General features: G+C 44.1%; 2 non-coding genes across 2 annotated transcripts; both read right to left on the bottom strand.

The window, feature by feature from the left end:
- Nucleotides 1-10,013: 10,013 nt before the first annotated feature.
- trnas-uga (transfer RNA serine (anticodon UGA)) lies at nt 10,014-10,095 on the bottom strand. Its single transcript has one exon. It is a non-coding gene; the product is annotated as a tRNA-Ser (tRNA).
- Nucleotides 10,096-14,295: 4,200 nt separating this feature from the next.
- trnap-cgg (transfer RNA proline (anticodon CGG)) lies at nt 14,296-14,379 on the bottom strand. The gene is given in 2 exon segments: nt 14,296-14,331; nt 14,344-14,379. It is a non-coding gene; the product is annotated as a tRNA-Pro (tRNA).
- Nucleotides 14,380-17,661: the final 3,282 nt, after the last annotated feature.

Raw genomic sequence — 17,661 nt, 5'->3', positions numbered from 1 at the left:
GTTTCTGCTTTAGTGGAACAGACCAACTATATCTTCATTTATTCCAGATCCCTGCTCATCACTCCTGTATGCGCTCTGACACTTGTATTTGCGGCTGTGACGCGGGACTGTTCTGTTTGGTTCACGGTCAGTTTTACCTTCGATCGCTTCATCGCAATATGTTGCCGAAAGCTGCGGGAACGATACTGCACCGAGAGAACAGCAACGGTAGTTATCGTGACAGTGGTTATGGTGAGCTGCGGGAAATGTGCCCCGCTTTACTTTGCCATTGAACCTTACGTCATCATTGACAACACGCCGTGGCGGTGCACCGGCACATATGAATACGCTACTTCACCCGTGTGGAGAGGGTACACATTACTGATCAGCATTTTAACACCATTGTTACCAATCGGCTTAATCTTGGTGTTTAACGGGTTAACCGTAAGACATATCGTTGTGGCAAATAGAGTCCGCAGAAGGCTTCGGCACGGCACCGACAATCAGAAAGATGCCGAGGTGCAAAAACGCAGAAAATCGATGATTTTGTTGTTTTCTATATCAGCTAATTTCATATTATTTTGGATTCCCCATGTAGCCCGTTCTCTAAAATGGCAAGCGCAAAACTATTTTTATGAGGATAGATATTTGAATTCCCCAGTATATATCCTACAGCAATTTGGGTTCATGATGCAAGTACTCAGCATGTGCACCAATACTTGTATCTATACACTGACACAGAGGAAATTCAGAGAAGAACTGAGGAATGGAATGAAGTATGTGTTTACATTAAATGGCCATCTGTGTAGATAACGCCCGCGTCTAATGACAATTCAGCGGAGTTTTCAAATAAAGCCGTTTTACAATGAACAGGTTTGGCAAAAAAATAGTCGTGAATTCAAACATTCATATGCCTGGTCATCCGGGAATTGCAGAATCGGCGGAAGATTGCTGACTTCATACAGTTCAGGTACGTAGCAATACAAACGCTCATTGCTGCAGGCGTGATTGGTTGAAATATGTTCCAAACTATCACAGACACTCGACTGTCACAATGGCAGGGATGACTTCAGGAATTACCGTGTTTTAGATGTTTCGAAATGGACGGGGTTGGGTAACAGAGTATAAAAGGAGTGAGATGGGAAACCAGGGATAGTATCGCAGCTGCAGAAAGGGAGGACAACGTGAAGCGTTCGTTTGTGAATAGACTGTGAGACGAACACAGAAACATGACAACCCCATATACAGCCGTGGCATGGGGACTTGAAACTTCCACAATATTCTTTGGCATCTCCCCAGGGTAAAAGGTTTAATTATGGCATAATTTCTCAGTTGTGTCCAGGAAATATTCATGTCACTATGTCGACAGGCGCACTATCGAACAGTGCGTACTGGATCTAATATTAGAAAAGGAAACGGGTCAGGTGACAGATCTCTCGGTGGGTCAGCATTTCAGAACAATAGGATAGGACTCCCCTCTTTTTTCCTTGTCCAGGGATAGGACCAGAGAGTATGGAATGTGTTCAAAAGAGCGTCTGGGAATTATGGAGCTACCCGGCAGGAGCTCAGGAACGTACATTGGGAAATGATGCACTCGGGATATTGCGCAACAGATATGTGGGGATTGTTTAGGGAGCACTTACACGGAGTTCTGTATAGGCTTGTCTCAGTGACGTAGGGAAAGGATGACAATGTAAAGTAACCCTGGGAGACAAGAAAGTTGGAACAACACGTCAAGAGGAAGAAAGAACGATACTTACAGAACAGGAAGAAAGGATCAGGTAAACCTATAGCAAGTCACAATGCAGACAAGAAGGAATTTAAGAATGGACTTAAAAAGAGTGATAGTGGGATCTGAGAAATCGCTGATGAGTTCCACTGTGAAAAACAGGAGGAGACTGGGGAAAAAGTGTGTGCAGGTCAGAGGTAAAAGAGGAAAACTTGTGTCTGGAGCCCAAGGAGGCGGTGAAGCTCCTCAATGAATAAATTGATCAATGTGAACACAGCGGAAAAAGGCAGATATGCTCGAACATGCCAAGGCTGAGAAAGAGGATGCGCTTGAAACTTGGAAAGCATTATGACAGATGATCCCACGATGCCAGAAGGGATATAGTCTTTGTAATAGATGATTCCCTGATACCGGAAGAGACATTGTCCAGGTAATTTTGGAAAGCGATCCCGGATATTGCTGAGCTTTTGGACAGGATATTTGTATCTTCACTGGCCACAGAAGTAGAACTAGATGATTGGAGGGTGGAAAAAGGTATTCATTTGTTGACAAAAGATATTAGGGATAGTTTTCCGAATTATCGATCAGGGAGTCTTACAACAGTAGTGGGTAAACTACTGGAGAGGATTATTGAAGAAGTAACTTATGAGCATTTGGAGAAACGTAGTCTGGCTACGGAGAGACAACATGGCATGTTGTCCTTTATGGGTCAGATTGAATTATTTGTAAAAGTGAAACTAAAACAAACAGAAGAATCAGGGCAGTCGATAAGGGTGCATTAATCATGGTCAGGCATTTCATCAATTCCCCATAGTAGACTCATTCAGAAAGTCAGGAAGCATGGGATCCAGGGTTGCTTTGATTCAGAATTGGCTTCCTGACAGAAGGCAGATGACGTAGTAGACAGAGTGAATTCTGGCTGGACGACAAAGGGCAGCCGTGTTCCGCATGGAGAGTCGAAACTTCGGTACGCTTTACAACTCTATTGCGAGTCTGCAGTTACAGTGCTGCAAGAAATAGGGCTGAGGAAATAATCGATTTAATCTGATCACACAGCAGCACCTGGATAATTAATGGAATTAGTGCTGACGATATAAACAAACCGCTGAGCGACTGACTGCGCCAGAGCGTTTTCTGAACTTACCTGTCATTTACTTATTACAGGGAAGATGCTACAATGACATCAAATTAAAACCCTACAAATTAAAACCAGCATTTCACAGTGTTCAGCAGCAGCTCCTGTTGCTTATTAAATGCACCAGCCTTCCAAAATGCCAAATCCAATTTCCCAAATTAAGTACACACCAATTTATCCTGATGCCAATTTACCTGTGAATCGTAGTGCTATCGTAACGAGTGTAGATACGTTCACATTTCGATCCATTTAACCCTGAATCCACATGGCCGGTGTGGAATCCGTGTCTCCCTCCGAAATCAATAATAAATGAAACATTCAAAACTGCACAAACTGAAAACGCAGCGAAGGCAAAGCAAATACTTGTATTCCTTCAAAACAATCGCAGGCAATTGGAGAATATACATTCTCTATACACGTCATAATGTTGTATACCTCTATCAAATCTACCCTCACTCTTCTACCTGCTCGGGAATAAAGTGCTAACTTATGTAAACTTTCCTTTTAATTCAAAACATTCAGTCCCGGCAATAGCCGTGCAATATTTTTTCTGCATTCTTTCAATCTTATTTGCATGTTTCCTGCAGGTAGTTGAGTCCAACCGCACACAATATTCCAAATGCGGCCCCAATAAATCCTGAAACCACAGCAACGTAACGTCCCGACTCCTGTACTCAGTACTTTGGTCTAGGAAGTCCAATGTGCGAAAATCAGTCTTTACGACCCTGTGTAACTGTGTCACAGCTTCCATTGAATTATGGACCTGCATTCCCAGATTCGTTTGTTCGATCGTACTCCTCAGTGCCCTATTTCTCACTGTGTCAGACCGACCCTGGCTGGTCCTCCCAAAGTTCAAAATCCAACGCTTGTTTGCGTTAACTCCGATCCGCTATTTTTCAGCAATTTTTCCAGCTGGGCCAGGTCCCGCTTCATGCTCCGGTACTCTTCCTCGCTTTGGACTACACCCATTATGTTGTTGTCATCGGCAAATCTACTGATCCAGTTACCGACATTATTATCCAGATCATTGATATAGATGACAAACAACAACAGGCACAGCGACGATCCCAGGGATACTCCACTCATCACAGGTCCCCAGTCAGAGAGACAACCATCCATTACCACACTCTTGCTTCCGCAACGTACCCGATGGCGAATCCAATTTACTACCTCATTGTGAAAGCCTAGCGACTGAAACTCCTCGAATATCATCCCATACAGAACCTTGAGAAATTCCTGGCTGAAGTCCCTGTTAGACGGCATCCATTGCCTTGCCTTCCACACCATTCCTGGTGACTACCTCGTAAAGCTCTGTGAGATTGGTTAGACATGACCTCCTTCGCACTGGCCCATACTGACTATCGTTAATGTTCCTGTTTTTCCAGATACTTCCCTTCATACCCCATGACCAGGGTAGTCTCGACACCTCATTTCGTAGTTCTTGACAAGTCCTTTCCAAGCAAAACTATCGATATCATCCAGCGGTCGACACTCACATTTATGTCCTCTTGTTTTTAAGTTCTCCTGCACTATTATCAGACGCATTGGGAGTAATCTGGAAAAGGAAGGCGTCGTAGCTTTAAATAATTAATCGATTGGACTTAAATAGTAAGATACGGTACACTAGATAGAGTACAGAACATAGAATATTACAGCTCAATACAGCCCATTGTCTCACAAGGTTCTGATAACTTTTCAACTAATTTACGTTCAAACTAACACATCTCCCTTCATCTGAATCAGAATCAGAACCAGATTTAATATCCTCGGGATATGTGGTGAAATTTGTTAACCTTACTGTAGCAGTGCAATGAAACAGAATATAAATAAATTTAGAGATAAAAAAAAACATGAGTTGCAGGTGGCGGAGGGGGAGTGTCTGCTCCTGAATCGCTGAGCGTGAGCTTTCAGGCTTCTGTATCTCCATCCCGATGGTAACACTGTGTAGATGGCGTGTCCTGTTGGTGGGCAATGTTAATGATGGACGCCACTGTTACAAGAATCACCCCCAGTAATAATGATCAGCGAGGAACAGAGAATCTGCATTTGCCAACAAGTAACCTTTATTATTTCAACTAAACAAGCACGTAGGTTCACAAGCCATCTTCACTCCATGACACTCCATGAACAGTCAATGAAGAGAAGTTATTACCGGGGAAAGGAGTCGACTCAGGCCAGCAGGGCGGGAGAGAGTGACTGCGGAGAAAGTGACCGGGACAGAGACTGGTGAGTTAGGGAGAGATAGAGGAGGGTAGAGAAAGACCATGGGGAGGGAGGCCGGGGAAGTCGAGGGATCTGGTGTGGCGAGAAATCGGGGTTGGTGAAAGATTTTAGATGGGGAGAGAGATCGGAGTCGGGTGTTTGGTGTCGGTAGAAAGCAGGAGGGGGATAGACAGGAGAGAGATAAAGTGCGAGGTGATGCATTTTGTAGGCTCAAGTCAGAGCGGGATGTCTACATTATTGATACGGCTTTAGGAATTTTGAGATTTGATTATAAATCCAAAGATCCACGATGGCACTGGCGATACACGCGACGTATTGCCGACAGCTCGCAAAATGTCTGGATGTATTTCAGCAGAACCACTGTGGCTGTAATCTGAAGCCCCTAGTTCCCCTTTAAGAAACGTACTGTTGAGCTGTCTAAATTAATCGGCAGTTTAACGAGCTGCTGAAGGACCAGATGGATTTGACTCTCGGGAATGCAGGTGCGGCACCTTTCAGCGATCAGCGAAGGTCAGCCATTACTATTGCCGGAAAAGTGGTCGGTTCGGAAAACTTCAAGCCCGACTAAATCGACGGGTTATGAAACATCCTTTACTCGGCATCTTCTTCGCGAAAGGCCAATTATTTGAAAACAAGATGCATTACGTCAGCGCAACATTGCAGTTTCGGAGGGAAATGAGGGGCTGCTGTCCTCTCTGTTTCATGGAGACATGGCTCAGTTCGGTGGAACAGCCGGAAGGATTCTCGATCCACCGTTCGAAGAAGATAAGACGGTATTGTGGTTCTGGTGGTGGGGGGGGGGGGGGTGTGGAACGGCGGTGTTGTTTCATGACTAACTCTTCACCTTCTCCGTACATAGCGGTCTTGCCGCACCAGTGTTCCCCCAATCACAACACCCAATGATTGAGTTCTGTCGGTGCTGCTTACCGAGAGGTTCTCTTCATTGATCCGGACGGCACTTCACATACCGCCAGAGCAGATGTTAAGCAAGCAAACCATGTACTGAGTGCCGCAATCGGCAAACAAAGAACTGCCTACCCTGAGGACTTTCAAATCATTGCGGGGGTTTCTATCAGGCTTGTTTAATGAAATCTAGGCTCATTTGTCACCAGCACATCATCCTCAGTACCAAGGGCTCCGGCACACTCGACCACTGTTAGGGCACGATCAGGAAAGCCTACCATTCCACCCCCAGACCATATTTCGGGCATTCTGAACGTCTGGTTTTCTTTCTCCTACCTCCATCCAGGCAGAGGGTGAGGAACAAGACTCCAGATGTATCGCCAACAATATCGCGGGAATCGGAGGGCCGACTACTGAATTGTTTCGAGGCGATAGACAGAAACAAAAATGACCCAGGGCTCATAAGAGAATATGAATGTTACCATCTTTATAAAGACACTGGTGAACGAGTGTTTCCCACCGATTCATACAGTCCAGAGCGTTGCTTAACCGGAAGCACTGGGTGAATACGCGGTATGCAAAGTGCTGTGCAGTAGATTCGTGACAATATTTATCACATTCATTCATTATTATTATTTATCCATTGACTTTGTTTTGCATTTTTCTGATTTGATAGTGTATGTTGCTCTGATCAGCGCTTCATCAGCTTCCCTGGTTGTCTAGTAGTTAGGATTCGGCGCTCTCACCACCGCGGCCCGGGTTCGATTCCCGGTTAGGGAATGAAAACATTTCCTGCTGTAAATTAATGTGTTGATTTTAAATTATTTTGTGTGTTCATTGCTTCCACAACAACCCCATTCCTGTCTGTGTTTAACCTGCATCCGCCTGATTCAGCGCCATAAAACCACAAAATATAGGAGCAGAATTGGGCCGTCTGGCCCATCGGGTTTGCTTCGAAATTTCCTCTCAGCCCCATTCTCCTGCTTTCCACTGTGTGTACTACCTCTTTCCGTCTACAAATGCTGCCTGACCCGCTATACACTGTTTCTGCAGCGATTCGTTATTTGTTCTGTATGACACTTGTTAGACAATGAAAACATGACTTTGAAAAAGAAATATCGCAGGTGCAGTCTCAATAAAGTTGGAAATAACTGTGCGAGGTCTTACAGACAATACCCTGCAATCGATACAATGTAGATTTGATCTTCTTCACTCTTCACTGCAACTCAATCCACTCAGAGACGCTGTCTCTCTGTAGAAGAGGGTGACCATACATTTCCCATATTGGACTCTGGTCCTACTCACTCAGTTTGCCGACATCACCTTGACTCATCTGCCCGGGGTCATCACTGCTCAAATCTCAGTGAGTGTTGTCAGGTCCAGCCGGGTTTATTGCCGTGTGCAGAGGGACGGTGAGGAACAGGTACAATGAAAGACTACAGCTTCATTACAGGCAGGAAAAGACAGACAGTACGCAAAACATAAATTGTACAATTCTGCATCATGAATAAACGGTAGATATAAATCTTGTGCCAATTTCAGACTTGGAAATGATTCATCAGGCAAACTGATAACATAGATTGCGAACTATTATATCCACGGGGTAGCATGCAGACCCAAAAAAGGCCTGTTTATTCCTTTTCTTTAAACAGACAGACAACAGAAAGAAGGGCGAGTCTCTAGTCCTCTTCAGCCAGCCCTGGCATTCAATAAGATCAGGCTGGCCCGGACTTTTTCTCAATACTCACCCCACCCCCATACCGCAGTTGCCGGACAAAAGTCGGCCAGTGTCCTCCACCAAATCTTCTACCGTCTCCCCAGGTGAGAAGAGATAAACTCCTGTCGCCCGCCTTTATTTCGACTCCCTGACAGCGTCCCCGGCTTCGATCTGAAGCATAATGATATGAATGCTGTATAATGGGACATTGTTCTGAGTTTTGCTTAGTATTGACCGGACTTTGGGGAGGCAGAAGCAGTCAGAGTCTGTGGGAGGGAACAACTCTTGGGTGAAATCCTTTCCGCAATTGGATAACACATTGAATTGACATCTGCATACACGAATGGGAGCTAGGTAGTTGCAAATAGTTTGCCGGGATTGGTTGATGTCGGACCATGACACCGCGACAGTGACAATTGGCGAGGTTGATTTGACAGAAGGTCAGCGAACCGATTTGTCTATGGCAATAGGCCGGGTCGCTCGCTAGACAAGAGAGCAATGGGGAGTCTGTACAGTGAGTGATATGAAACGGCGACAGCTTTTCGCATTCAGAGACGGTGCTGCTCACTTCGACGAATCAGTCACAATCTCAATCCCCTCTTCCAGCCGCGACTGAACAACATATCTTATTGTATATGGAAATATTTTTATAAGTTGACAATTCAAGGGTTTTCATGTTCACTTTCGGCCACCGTTTCCCTCCCAGTGTTTTCTTGACCATCAGAGTAACTCACCTCACCGACAAAACCAAGTGGATCTTTCCGTCCCTTCATTTAAACACGAACGCTGCAGGGCTCGTAAGTATTATCACCGTTTGTACTGAGGAGGAGAAATGGTTCATGCGTTTACACATTGCCCTTCAACAGAGGGAACAAGAGCACGTTATACTTATTGATGCCATTCTCCCAGTTTCTTCAATTATAAAGGCAATTGACATTAAATTAGTGCCATTAATTCTTAAAATTCCAAAGTTAGTTCTGATTTGGATAGCAAACACGAGGAAATCTGCAGATGCTGGAAATTCAAACAACAACAGACACAAATGTTGTATGTGTTGTTTTCTGATGTGGACGCAAGCATTCTGCTCAGTGCGATAAATCGCCCGCTGTCTAACTTAAGGAAGTACGTTGGTGAACGAAACGGGGAGCTCTGCATCCGTACAGTTGTAGAACAGACCGGCATCAATCGCCCTATTTCTACTCAGAATCTATTGTTAGACACTCGGTTGCAAATTGAAAATATCGTAGCTAAAAAGGCTGTATTGGCATGTCGGTTTGGCTAGTTTCCACCTGTTCCCACCCATCAGCAAGTGCATGTTTCATTGCGCTTGTGTGTACACATAGATGTGCTTATAAATATAAATTTGAGTTCACTTTGACGTAATCACCAATTGCGTATAATGCATGATCCCCTCGGTTAGATCGCTCACCAGATACAGGTGAATTGAGTCACAGTCGGTTATTTTCGTGTAGTAGAAACTCAAGACGTCGACCAGCATATGCGGGTGTGAGGGGTGTGTGGTGGAAGGAATTTTCAATGTTTTGCGTTGAAGTACTGAATCAGGACCTCCTAATCTGGTATATAATCTCAGCTAAAAATGCTGCGAGAATTGAAGTGACAGAAACATGGGATGTCAACTCCACAAATTCTCTAATCTCCCCAGCTGAAGGAACAGGATTTATTGAAGAACGTGGTACCGGCTCCAGATCTGTGCTGGATACGGTACCAGAACTCAGTACCTCGAAATCCATGTCGTTAATGAAAATCGAATCGGGAAAGTACCACGTTGAACAGGGAATCAGAATCAGGGTTATTATCACCGGCATGTGACGGGAAATTCGTTAACTTAGCTGCAGCAGTTCAATGCAATACATAATCTAGCAGAGAGAGAAAATAATAATAATAACAACAAATGAAATAAAACATAATAATAAATACATAAGTAAATCAATTATCTATATTGAATAGATTATGAAAAATATGTAAAAACCGAAATACTGTATATTAATAAAGTGAGGTAGTTTACGCTTCAAAGTCCATTCGTTATTCTGATTGCAGAGGGGAAGAAGCTGTTTCTGAACCGCTGAATGTTTGTTTCTGTCTCATAACCTTAGATACCCAAGGTCAACCCTGATATCCGGTGCCATCTGTGTCGACGTTGCTCCTTTGCAGATTGGAAGAATTATCATCGGCAGTGTCATGACGGTCTATTATTGCCCCTCATTAATGAGCAACTGCAGATTGTCAACTGAACACGCAGTTCTCAGACAGCATCCAGCGTGTTAAGTTTTATTGGCACTCTACACGCTACTGCTTGTAGTTGTGAGCGCTGCGAGCAGGGTTCGAACCTGCGCGGGGAATCCCCATTGGATTTCAAGTCCAACGCCTTAACCACTCGGCCATCGCAGCTCCATCAATGTTCAGCACCTACCGTAGCACTGCACCTGAAGTGAGCGTTCTACTTGATTTATTTTCGGTAACGGAAATGGCGAACCGATCATGCTTTGAGCTTGTCTTGCAGCCAGTGGCACAGGGAACATTTCGCTGGTAGGGGAAAGAATAAATTCAATTAAATACCAACAAATTCTGGAAGCAAAGTTCACACCGTCTGTAAAAAAAGCTGAAGTTGAAAAGAGGATGGCTTCTACAACAGGATAATGATCCTAAACACACCTCAGAATCCACAAAGGACTACCTCAAGAGGTACAAGCTGAAGATATTGCCATGGCCCTCACTATCCCCCGACTCAAACATCATCAAAAATCTGTGGACAGACCTCAAAAGAGCTGTGCATGCAAGATGGCCCAAGCATCTCACAGAGCGAGAAGCCTTTTGCATGGAAGAATGGACGCATATCCTCCAAACAAAAATTGACTTAGCTGGCTACAGAAAGCCCTCACAAGGTGTGATACTTGCCAAAGGGGTTGTTACTAAGTACTCAACATGCAGGTGACACAAACTTGCGCTTCGACCCCTTTTACTTTTTTTCTTATCTTGAAACTGTAAAAGATGGAAATAAAAAAGTAATCTTGCTTAAAATATTAAAGAAATGTGTTATCTTTAACTTTATGCCTTTTGGAAATCGGGTCATCTTTTACTCGCTTAGCTGTTGACAGTAACAGAAATTTTGAGCATCGGTGCCCAAATCTTTGTATTCCACCGTATCCTTCCTTGCAATGTGCATCACCGTACCACACGATGATCTATTTGACAAATCCTCCCATTCTCCTCAACTGTCTTTGATCTTAAATGTGTTTTAAACTTTTGAGATTTTGAACACGTTGAAGTCAGGCAACCTTTCTTACATTTTCTTTTCTTTAGCCTCCCTTCCTTCTTTCAGATTGGAGTAACAATCCCAATTTTGCAACTATCAGCATCCATTCTAGAATGTAATGATACGTGAAGGAGTACTATTATTGCCTCGACAATCTTCAGTTCCCACTTTTGGAACCCAGGTTTGTAGTCCAACTGGTCCCGTTGACATACAGCTTCAGAGCTTTCAGCTTCACGGGCACCTTCTCCAGAGCCACACTATCCACTCTCACTGATGCCCACTGACACGTGTATATCGGTGCCATTATGCTGGAGTCATCCACAGAGCAAAATATTCATTCAGTTCGACACTTTTCTTTTCCCCCATTACTGCTTCTTCCGCGTCATTTTCTAGCTTTCTGATACCCACTCTTGCATTCCTTTTATTCTTCATATGTCTGAAAAAATGTTATTTTCTCTATTATTAGCCATTTATTTTTTTCCTGTCTTCAAATTTTATTTGCTTTCCTTTGTATTTTGAAAGCATCCCAAACCTCCAGCTTCCCACTAATGCTTGCTATATTATAAACCCTCACTTTTGCCTTTATTGTGCCTTTACTTTCCAGTGTCAGCCACTGTTGCCTCATTCTCCCTATTCTTATTTGCGATGCATCTATCCTGCGCCTTTCCAATTGCCCCTAGAACACCAGTCCTGCGGGATCTGCCGTTAACCCTGCTCGTTCTCCTTTCCAATCGACTTGGCCAGCCCTAGACTTAGGTCGCTGTTGTTTTCTGCGAGTGACAGTGTCGAGAACTGTTATCGTCCCTGACCTTTTTCTCTGCGAATGATGTGGTCGGGAACTGCTATTGCTATTGTGTTTCCATGCGACTGACGGGGTCGAGGATTGTTATCGTCCCTGACTTTTTTTCTGCCAGTGATTTTTTGGGGGACTGCTATTGTCACTATAATTATTTTTTTAACTGCTGCAGGGGAGGAGACAATTTGGGGTTTGTGAGATTTTTTTTCATTTCCGTTTTCGTGCCGAGGTTGATGTCTGTCTTTAAATCAACACCCATGGCATGTCTGTATTCAGTTGTTGCCCAGAGCAGACAAATATCAGAGTTGTATTGTATATGCAGGCTTTGAGAATAATATTAACCGTTTGCACCTTTCTATTCTCCTCACTCGCGACACTGCAGTTCCACTTACTGTATGGAATACTCATACGTCTAATTTTAGATTCTCGCTCTCGGACTGCAGAATAAAATCGATCACATTACAATCACTGCCTCTGAAGCATTCCTGTATACTAATCTACCTGGTCAAAGCACAACACAACACACAATCCACAACTGCCTTTTCCTAATGGGCTCAACCACAATGTACTCTAAATAACCATCCAGTAGGCATTCCCAAACTACCTGCATGTTGAGTCAGTGTGGTTAGCAGGGAGGGTCGCTGCCTCCTGTGTGGTTCACCCGTCCCAGTCATTGATCAGCAGTACAGTCAACGCAATGGCTCTTCCTCCAGACCACCCGGTGTGAGTGACTGCGTGTCATCAGTCCTTGGTCGTTGCTGAAATGGTTCAGTGTCTACAGAATGGAGAAACGAGCGGCGTCACGGGAACGACACTCTTCATAAAGGGTTTGCACATTTCACTGCCAACGCAGGGTGGGCTGAGATTGTCACTTTCACATGATTGGTTTCAGCTCGGTATGTTGTCAGACATTCCTGGTATTCGTCTCAGAGTTGGCTTATAATTAGTGATCACATCCATAGACTCCAAACAGAACACAAACTAGTCGTGATGTGAAGGCTTGCCTGTGTCCGTAACCTGGAGAGTGAACCTGGCTGGAGTTAGGAATTAATGCATTGGATCTTGGTAGGGTCACTCATGCTAAACAAGTCAAATGGTAGAGGGCAGACTGAGAGTGCTCACCGGTCCTACAATTTCAAGAGTTCAGCTCAGAGATAACAAGCCGAACTGGTCAAAGAAAACTTCAGTGAAACGAAAATGAAGAGACCGTCTACATATGAATCCGCCGGTATTTCTGAATCGCTACCCGGGACTTGGCAGGCAATTGTGAAAACCGAGAGGAACCTACTGACACGGTGAATGAATCCCTGAACGTCGCCGACTGACAGGAATGGATGATCTGCATTGCTGCCCCGAAAAGCCAGCGGCGAGACTGGCAATAAGTTATGAAATTACTCAACTCCGCCTTGGGGACAGGCCTCCGTTGTATCCAGGACATCTTCATGTAGCGGTGACTCAGAAAGGCGGCGACCGTCATTAAGGAATTCATCACCCAGGACATACCTCTTCTCACTGTTACCATCAGGAAGGAAGTGCAGAAGCCGACAGCCACACACTCAGTGACTCAGGAACAAATTCTTCCCCTCTGCCATCCAACGTCTAAATGGATATTGAACCAATGAACACTGCATCACTCTTTTATCTGTTTTTAGCTATTTTAAATTTAACAATTAAATATACATATATTTACTCTAATTGAATATTTGACTTTTATTTCTATATGTATCATGCGTTGATTGTACTGCTGCCGCTAATTTAACAGATTTCTCGACATCGGTCCGAGAAATTAAACCCGAATCTGATTGTGATTCTGAAGTCAGTCACATCCGTAAGACAGATGTTGGTGAAGATCGGAACTGAGACTCTCAATCCGGATCAGCGGAAAATGAGTTCAGTGGTGAAATCCTGCCTCTCGAAATCCCGAGCGTTTGGCACAACAATGTGACCGGAGTGAGCGGTTTCTTCTGTCACCTAATTTCTGCCCGCACCGATTCGCAACCCTATGAAGTGTATAAGCCGATATTGTATGCACGTTAGAGGGTCTTGCGTCCTGGTCGGGAAAAGGGGAGAGGTTAAACTATATTAGTTCACTCGCTAGTTTCTCGTTCTTCCACTTTAATGTCCATAGCGCTCATCAACATGCTGACCCATCGTTTTCCAAAGACTGCTGTGCTGTTTCCATTTCACACGTATTTCTACAACAGAGTGTAACAGCAACACAGTCTCCCAACTCCTACACTGACCTCCTGAGGCCAGCGCGCCGAACACCTTTCCCACAGTCATTCTGCATATGAGACGGGTTTCAGCAAACTATGCCCTTCTCTGACTCTCTCTCCCTGCTGATTTGCACCTCCCGGAGCTCTATCAATCCTCGAAGAAATACTCAGCTGGTTTGACTTTCCAAAATGTGACACTTCAAACTTACCTGCATTGAAAACTATCTCCAATTCCTTCTTCAGTGCTTCTCTTTGATATTGCCAATTATCTCGTGTGGCAATGCAAAAATCGTGAAGCAAATCGCTGATAATATCCAATAACGGGGCTCATCCGGGATTTGAACCCGGGACCTCTCGCATATGCTTTTCCACCCGAAGCGAGAATCATACCACTAGAGCAACGAGCCCGCATTCGCAGATTGCGTCACGGCTGAACTGCGAAGCTTTTTAAAGTTAATTGGTGGAAGACCCGTTGTCCTTTCCCTTGTTGAGAGGAGAGCGCGATGTCGAAATGTGCTGGGCCCGTATTGCTTTGAGATTACAAGAGTATTCGTTACTTGATACAGTCAGAATAAAAATATAACAGACCCTGATGCAGTGCACTTCAAAATGCGTTTGCCAATGGAAAGGACCCAAACAAGGGACGCTTGTTTAAAAATGAATTGCGAGCGTATTTCTCTCGCATAGGGTGATGTTCCTCGGCAATTACCTGCCTCGGCGGCTGGTAGAAGCTGGATAATTAGAATGATTAAGGGCAGGTGTACCATGAACAGCGGAGACGTTTGATAAATGGAAGACCATAACAAATGACAGCAGGATGAATTTTCACACGTGGACTGTACTCTTTTCCAGAGATACTGCCTGGCCTACTGAGTTCCTCCAGCATTTGTGTGTGTTTCGCAAGTTCGTCTCACATTCTGCTCAGTTAGTCTGATTATCCTTTCACTGAGAAGCATTGTTGAGTCACGTGACCTTGCAATTCATGTCACGTCACCTTCCGATTTTACTATCTATATTTACCTCTTTTCGGTGCATCTAAGTCGAAACTGACAAGAGGATTCCCATTCAAACTGCGCAATCTATCATCCACACACCCCCACTCCACGTCGAGTATGATTGCCATCGCCGATGACATCACCACATTGCTGATTAGGTAAAAACTGGTATGGAGATGGAATGAGAGAGAGTGTGTGGAATGTGATTCATATCCTCCTGACAGTGGAGGGGAAAACGAGAAGATCATGAAAGATAACAGGATGGGGATATTTGCTGAATGACAGAAACTTTCCTTCAGCCATACTGACTGTAAAATAAAGAACACAAAGAACGAAAGAGAGTAAGAATGCCGAACTCTCATGGACGGGATTGGAAACTAGCTCTCCAGTGGAAACTGTAACCTTAACACAAAGACTTCGGCCACTAATCTATCCCGGCCATGGTCGTGAACCTATGGCGAACTTAATTACTGTAGCCACTCAAAGGATTAATGTGCTTTCAAGTTTCCGGGGATGGGGTAGTAGAAAGGAAACTTGTTTTTCAGCTTGCTGCTGCTGTTGAAAGGGAAGTGTTGTTTGCTTTGACAGAGAAGCTGAGAATAGAATGAAATGGACGGTGCGTGCACATAAGATTAGTCTAGTTTAGGATTGTGGTCAGAGAAGACGAGATGTTTAGAAAGGTCCTGCCGACCGTGTTGACAACTGTGTTATTCAATATGAATACTTCCGACGGTATTAACTAATTTTACACAACTAGTCCCGGCATGTGGTGTAATCATCTGATACATTATCGTTGATTTAAATACGCTCAACCAACTGAAATCACAGTTTCACCGAGGGACAGGTAAGATACAGGACAACACGGCGCCCTCATACCTCAGACTGAACTCTGACATCCCCAACCAATTAGGCTGTCATCGCCCATCACTCTTCCTTCAAAATTAGCCATGCTTCCGGATTCCAGTGCCGATTCTTCGCGTCTCAATCAGGACCGACCCCGCGCACGCTGCTGCTGAAAGGAAAACCTGCATTGAAACTCCTTTCCCAATCGTTAAAAAGTTCAACTGCAGTGTTTCCTCTACTGCAGCCGACCTGTACATGTGAAGCACACTTCGCCTTCCAATGGGCAGTTGGGGGAGCTCTGACGTGTTGTTTATGAGCGTGTTTTCCTAAATACATCACAGACAACATGCATAAATTTAAATTTTGCGTGAAACGAAGACGCGATATGAGGTTACATTTCCCAGGAAGGCAGTATAACCCGGTCATCTTATTCGCGGCGCGGCCCAGTTTGAAATGGATGCATGTAGCCATGAACTTCAGTTTAGCCACTGTTACAGGACTCGACAGGGCAGCCTTCTGATAATCTCACATCAAGAGCCGAAGTCAGACACCTTATCCATTAGGCCACATTATTTAAGTCAGATTATTTAGAAATGGCCAAGAGTATTTTGCTGTCGGGTTTTCGTGATTGTCCAAACCATGAAAAGTTACTATTTAAGAATCAGGTGGTGAATTCCTATAATATCCGTTTACTTGAGGTGAAACAGCGTGATAAGAAAACAATTGGACATTGTTAGTTCAAAATATTTTTATCTTATTCCACTATACAGAATATTCTGAGTTACTGTGCAGGGAATAGAACCCGGATGTTGAACACGACCACAGCACCCAAGGGGCCTATGATAGCTACTTCCATTTTTTTGTGGTTGGCCCAGATCATTCCAACCCTTCCTTATCCATCTTCATGAATTCCGGTAAGCATGGACAAGCACCATCAATAGAAGTAGAACATAAAGCAAACATGCAGACCATAAACGAAGATTTGTGTGTTCCAAAGTATTACAGGCATTGAATAACCGACGAGGTGGTGGTGAGGTTAAAGCGATGGACTGGTAATCCATTCTGCTTTGGAAACGTGCATCCGAATACCATTCTTGTCGTCAGCCGTTTGTTTTGTGGGACCATCTCTTGAACTTTCACTTAAACTTCTTCAAATATCATTCGTTCAGCATTAAATCTACTGTTATTCAACTATAAAGATGTATATATCTAAATATATTAACTAATTATCTGGAACCAAGCTTCGAAACACAAAATCTATATCATATTGAACACATAAAATATTGTTCAGACAATAATATTATCACAGATTAACATATATTCTGGAGATGTCCAAGATGGCAAAAATGCATATACTGTAGAACATATAGTTAAACATATTTGCATAATACTACAGACGTTACAATAAATAATGTTTAATGAATGCCAGTTGGACCTTCAGCAGTCTCAAAGGGCGAGAAAGATGTTATTCAACCAAACAGTCCTTGACCTTATCCCGTGGTACGTTCCGCCTGACGGTATGAGGTCGATGATATTGTGGTTCAGCAGAACTAATGGGAGTTGCCTTTGATAATGTTGAGGTCTCTGTGAACGCAGCGCTTCTGGGATGTGGACGAAGGAGCCCTGATGATTCTCTCAGCAGTTCTGACACTCCATTACCATGTTCGTGTGCAGATGTTTTTCAATTCCCGTGTGAGACGGTTATGCAGCTCGGAAGGACACTGCCGGCAGTATTCCGCTTAAATCTGGTTGGAATAGAGGCGGGAAGCCTCTCTTGCCTCAATCACCCCAGGAACTCGATGCAGATCTCTGCCCTCGTGACTAAACACGTGGTATTGATGAACTATGTGA

Source organism: Hypanus sabinus, unplaced genomic scaffold (assembly GCF_030144855.1).
Source record: "Hypanus sabinus isolate sHypSab1 unplaced genomic scaffold, sHypSab1.hap1 scaffold_1104, whole genome shotgun sequence".
In the NCBI taxonomy this organism is placed as follows: Eukaryota; Metazoa; Chordata; class Chondrichthyes; order Myliobatiformes; family Dasyatidae; genus Hypanus; species Hypanus sabinus.
This window is presented reverse-complemented; position numbering and strand designations above follow the sequence as displayed.